General features: G+C 27.9%; 1 long non-coding RNA gene across 1 annotated transcript; it reads right to left on the bottom strand.

Moving 5' to 3' along the window:
* Positions 1-4693: 4693 nt before the first annotated feature.
* LOC149140312 (uncharacterized) lies at positions 4694-5236 on the bottom strand. Its single transcript, XR_016265308.1, has 2 exons — positions 5110-5236; positions 4694-5018 (listed from the first exon to the last, which is right to left on the bottom strand). It is a non-coding gene; the product is annotated as an uncharacterized LOC149140312 (long non-coding RNA).
* Positions 5237-6254: the final 1018 nt, after the last annotated feature.

Here is a 6254-nt window from a genome sequence, read left to right as displayed (position 1 = left end):
TGAAATTTGAACTACGGTCTCCCAAACTTCCCCCAAGTAAACTTACCATCAAACCACACATCACTGTACGAACCTCTAAACTTGGTTAACAATGAGTTCATCCACTAATTTTGTATCACGTCTTTCCCTCCATTGGTTTCCTTCTTCAAAGGAAGGATCACAACCTGCTGCGACTCTTCTGTGATTTCCCCAGAATTTCTTGCTCCCCAATGGGAAATAGATTCAATAGTTCTGGCCTGCAATCATAAAACGTGTAAGAAAACAGTTATAGCTAGAGGCCATGTTAGTTCAAATCAATGAGTTCTCAAGGATCGCATGGTGAAGGTCGTTGCTTTTGCAGATCAATCAGGAAGGTCGTGCAGGTTGCCAAACATACAGAGCCGTTTGTCATCAGCAGCCAAATCGACAATGGAATACCAAAGAGTCCCTGCTTCTTAACCAAAGCGGCGATTGCAGTGCTTGGCTACATGTAGATTGTTACCGATTATTATTAGAATTTTAAAATTATTTTTCAGTTTTTTAAAATATTTTTAATAGAGGACAAAAATATAAGTTAGAATATAATATATCTAATGTGATTTTTAAAATAAAATTTAATTTGGGTGAGGAGATATGAAAGAAATTCTTCGAACCTATTTAAATAAAGCAATTAAGATGGTCATATATGAGTTAAACGGCTATCATATACATTATTTTAAAATAAATGTATTTTATAAGCCAATATATTATAAAATTTAATTTTATTGTAATTTTATTTAAAATTATACTAATAATAATAATAATTAATATATAAGTTAAACATACATATATATAAAATGTTGGACAAAATTCTTAATTATTGAAATTTATTTCTATTTTATTATTGATATTTTTAATTTGTAAATAGACTTTATTATAATACTATGAGCTAATATCAATCATAGCTCATTTTATATGACATTTGTATAAATGCTATTTTTTTAATTAATCAATTTAATTAAAAGAGAAAATATGTCATTACTATTTTGAAAATAAATAACTCACTTTGTATGACACTTGTATAAATGATATTTTTTTAAATTAATCAATTTAATTAAAAGAGAAAACATGTCATAACTATTTTTTAAATAAATTTCTTTTTGATTTGTATATACTACTATGAATATTTTAGAATATTTTATAGAAATTAAATCTCTACCATCCTTTTAATAATTACTAATAGTTAAAATAAAATTATATTTTTTTTCTAAAATAAACATACCTATCAATATTAATATATAAAAATATAATTATAATAAATAAATAATTAATTAAAATATAATTATAATTATAATAAATAAATAGATTAGGATAATTAAATCATAACTAAATCATTTTTGAATTTTAAGTACCGTAACAATTGTGACAATGCCTAGTTTTATTTAATAAACAATTAAATATATAAAATATTAAAAGTTATTTATTTAATTAAATATTGAAAAATATTAAAAGTTATAGCATCAAAGCATAGAGGTATACGTTGATTAAATAAAATGCAGAGCACTTCGATGGAATATTTTAGACTACGTTTTTTTTTGTATGTGGTGCGCGTGCATGGTTTGCGGGTAGGATCCAACTTATTTTTATTAGATATAAATAGCGTGCATAGCAATATCCATATCTATATGTATATTTTACAGAAAAATATTGTTATTAAATATAAACTTTTAAAAATGAAAATATTTGTTGTGATTTTAATTTTTTGATAATTTATTTTTCATAGCATTAATATTGAATAATGAAAAATTTAAAGCTTAACATTTGTAAGTAGATCATTTTTTTAGAGTTTTTTTTAAAGAGATTTGGCAACTTTAAATTAAAAAAAAATACTATACCTAAATTTTAAGTAGTTAAAATTTTATATAAACTATATATAATAATTAAAAATATTTCAAAACATTATACATTATGTAGAGTAGAAATATTTTCCATACTTTTTAAATTTTGTAAATTTCTATTTTTTAAATTTCCATTTATATTCAAATTCTCCATTACCTATTATTTTTCTTCTCTTTCCCATTATTGTTTTTGAATCTAATACAAACTTGTTTAAAAATCTCCTAATTTCTTAGATTTATCTTATCTTTTTAACCTAAAATTAAACATGCGAAGAGATTTGCATTAAAACAAGAACACCACCATTAAAGCTAAAGCAAATGGTTTAGCAAAAGGGATTTTACATTCTTTCCTTTTATATTTGCACCGAACTTTGTAACGACTTTATAAGGAATTTTAAATTATTAATATGGATGGACATATAAATTTTAATAAACATCTTAAATCAAAGTACTTTTAAATTTAATAATATTTTATATTTATTGGCTATGCACCAAATAGTATGTTCAAACCATTTCATATTTCTTTACATGATTTTCATATAGACTTGACATATTTTTAAATTTGAAATAACAAGTCATTTCATACTTTTTTACATGAATTTTCATTTTGACATGATATATTTTAAAATTTGAAAAAACAAAACCAATAATGTATTGGGCTTTATTTTCTCTACTTCTCCACTCAATCAATTGTTTGACCTTCCTAAGTTTTATATCCATGCTTTTCACTATACATGATATTTTTTTTCATTAAGTGCATATAACTTTTGGATTTACCTATGTGAAAAGCAAGGACATCAAATTTTCCTAAAAATGTTTTCATTTACAAATGTCTTAAATAATTTAAGAAGAGAGAAAAGAAAGGGCATCAAATTTTCCTAAAAATGTTTTCATTTTCAAATGTGTCCCTTAAATATTTTAAGAATAAAAAAAAATCAAGTATTTTGAAATATAAATATATTTGTAAATATTTTCTAATATTAAATATAATTTATCAACTATGGTAAGCTAATCTCTAATTGTAAGTTAGGCTTCTTATCTCTTGTTCAAATAACAACTCCTTGCCAATTTTCTAAAAACTAGAAATACTCCTTTCCCCTTCTGTAATGAGTTGGACTTGGAAGTAATGAATCATCTTGCAAAGGCTTGTTCAAAAAATACAAAGAAACCACTTTCATGATAATTATGACTCCTTATCAACAACCAGTTTCTTGATAGTGATGATTACTTCATAATAACCACTTTTTTGATAGTGATGACTACTTCATCACCTCTCTGACAACAACAAATTGATCCCATCCTCAAATATGTGGGCCTTATATTAAGTTTTATCCCCACAACGATAGATCTTGGTTTTGCTACATTGTCAAGCATGTACAAATTGATCTCATCCTCAAATATGTGGCCTCATATTAAGTTTTATCCCCACAATTATAGATCTTGGTTTTGCTACATTGTTAAGGATGTTTGTGAATTGTTTGTTGCATGACTTCCTCTCCATTCTACAAAAAGAACATTCTTGCTAATCTTGTGGTGTTACTCTTTATAAACTATGTTTCTAAGTTTATTTGGTTTGGAAACGAAAATTAAAAATACTCATTTATAGATTTTGCACTTTTATATAGTTTCAACATTGCATTGCATTGCTTCACCATCTTCTTTAGTATAGTGATTAAAGTAGAATTCTTGTCATTGATTAATTAAAATGTACATCCCTTCTAAATAATAACAATGACTTATTTTATTGAAAAAAATAGCAAATGCCCTTTTCTATAATGTTTATAGTTGTGAATGGTATCTAACTTATTCCTATTAGTTAGAAATAGGATGAGAGATTACCTAAACCATCTTCAAAAACTTATATTTTACAGTATAGCATTCACCTTTCTTATATAGGGTTCATGGTTGACATCTAATTTATTCCTATTAGTTAGGAAGAGATTAAGAGATTATCTTAAACCATCATCATCAACTTATATTTTATGGTGTTTGGTAGGGAAATTCAAATCACAATTATAAGTATCTATTTAGATTTAGAGTCTGGAATTAGTCTAAGATTACATTTCACAATTACAGCGATCATATTTTTACATCATACATAGCATATTGATTAAATTAAGTAAATTTAAAGTAAGATTTAAAATTGCTTTGGATAAGGTAAGACCTTATTGATTTCGATCCAGTATGACCTTATTTTGAAAAAAAGTTTAATAACCCAGAAAAGAGGAAGGAATCGAATATCATTATAAATATCTCAGCAAACCTGATGACAAATGTTGTAGTAACTATTTGAAATGTTGGACGAATCGAAAATCATTATATAGTTTTTTTTTTTTGAAAAAAAGTTTAATAACCCAGAAAAGAGGAAGGAATTGAATATCATTATAAATATCTCAGCAAACCTGATGACAAATGTTGTAGTAACTATTTGAAATGTTGGACGAATCGAAAATCATTATATAGTTTTTTTTTTTTTCAGAAATCACGCTTTCAAAAATCTCTAAACTTGCGGTAGATGGTGCAATGGATTTATAAATTCCTTTTCAGCAAAGCGTTTTGCTAAGAAAGAAAAGATTAACAGCAAGGATTTCAACAACGAATTAAAAAGGAAATTCCACAGTTAAACGTATATACAAATATTCTCCAACCATGGAAACGGGAAATGTACTACCTTTTTCAAATCTGCCTCTGTTTAAAACGATTCGAATTATTCGACAAGTCCCTGCGATTGCTGAACTTTCAGCAGCCTGCGTAGTTAAGCCCGGATCAGAAGACTAACAGACAATTAAACAGTAAACTCATCATATCATATTCCTAAAAAACTAGGCCACAAGAGCTGAAAAGTTAACTGATCAGGATAATCCTTAAAAGGAATTGCAGAATGTAAACTAGTTTATCCACATCTGATAGCAACCCATGAAACCAAGTATTGCTACTTTTCAACCCTTCTTGGCTTTGGCTACATTTAAAGCCGCAGTCATTCTGATTCCACCCTCAGAGAGGAATTAAGTAAACCAACATGTGTGATTTTATTAATTAATTGTTCTTTGAAAAATGTTGTAATTGATTGTTCATTGAGCACAGACTTCATGGGAAAGAGCAAAATGTATACCCAGCTGCTTCATGTCCAAAAATACTTGGAAAGAGATGAGTCTGACTGTCCTGCAACCAAAGCAAAGCATACGAGGCATTTAATTTGCAGGAAAATCTAATAATCTAAACTTCAGGGCAATTCTAGTTACTGGATCCTTACATTTTCTTGCCAGAAAAGAGGGTTTGTGTCGTATAATGCAATATAATGCACTTCGAATCTGACTTCCGTTGCCTATGGAGAAGCAACTTCCAGTTCAATCTTGAGAGGCTCCTCTGCTCCCCAAGCTACACAAAAGTTCAAATAAAAAATATCAGACAATTTTGACAGGATAGCTACACCTAAATTACACAAACAAATAGACTTATAGAGGATAAATCGGTCTTTCCACTCCAAATATATCTGCAACCTAGAATGTAGGCATGAGTCCTTACTCATTGATTACCTTTGCATTTGATAAGTTTGCTTGCAGTAGAGCTTGGCATTTCCCTGGACAGGTTAATTCTTTTTAGTAGGTTTTTTGATATGCCTTTGAAAACGTTAATTCTTTTTAGTAGGTTTTTTGATATGCCTTTGAAAACATATTCTTCTTTTACTTATAACTGTTTATTCATTTATTTCATGTTATCTTTCATATATATATTAACACAATCGTATTAATAAATATAGTAGATAAAGAAAATATGCCTTATAATTTATTTAAATATCTAATAACACACTGAAACTTAATTATTGTTTTAAGATTAACCCTTAAAACAATACTATGATTAATAAAAAAAAAAAATTATCATTCATCATTATGAATCACACCAGCCAAGTTATAAAATATATTGTTCTATAAAATTAATACAACAAATATTTCAATATTATTTATGACACTACCAAATATCTATATACAACGAATCCATATATCTGTATACTGTATACTATTCATATAACCTACTAATGTCAATGCCAGTATATTTAATTAAAGATATTCAGACCATTGATTCTGTAAAACCACCATAGTATCTTTAGGACTGCTGCCCACAGTTTTCTCCACAACATACTATTTTGACGCCTGCCCACAGTTTTCTCCACAGCATACCATTTTGACTGCTGCCCATGGTTTTGTCCAAAGTATGTAGTGCGGCTCTAGGGTTTGCCAAGAAAACCTGACGGTGCGGCTCTAGGGTTTGCCAAGAAAACCTGACGGACCTGAAAAAGCTGGGATATTGTTGACTATAGTAACTTACCTTTCTCTCTTAGCTTACGAGTTTTCTCCAGACTATGGAGTACGGCTCTGGGGTTCGCCAAAAAAAAACTGA

Source organism: Pinus tabuliformis, chromosome X (genome assembly GCF_031772625.1).
Source record: "Pinus tabuliformis cultivar Carrire ecotype Pingquan chromosome X, CPIR1, whole genome shotgun sequence".
Lineage (NCBI taxonomy): Eukaryota > Viridiplantae > Streptophyta > Pinopsida > Pinales > Pinaceae > Pinus > Pinus tabuliformis.
The sequence above is the reverse complement of the archived record's forward strand: the minus strand, read 5'-3'. Positions and strand labels throughout refer to the sequence as shown.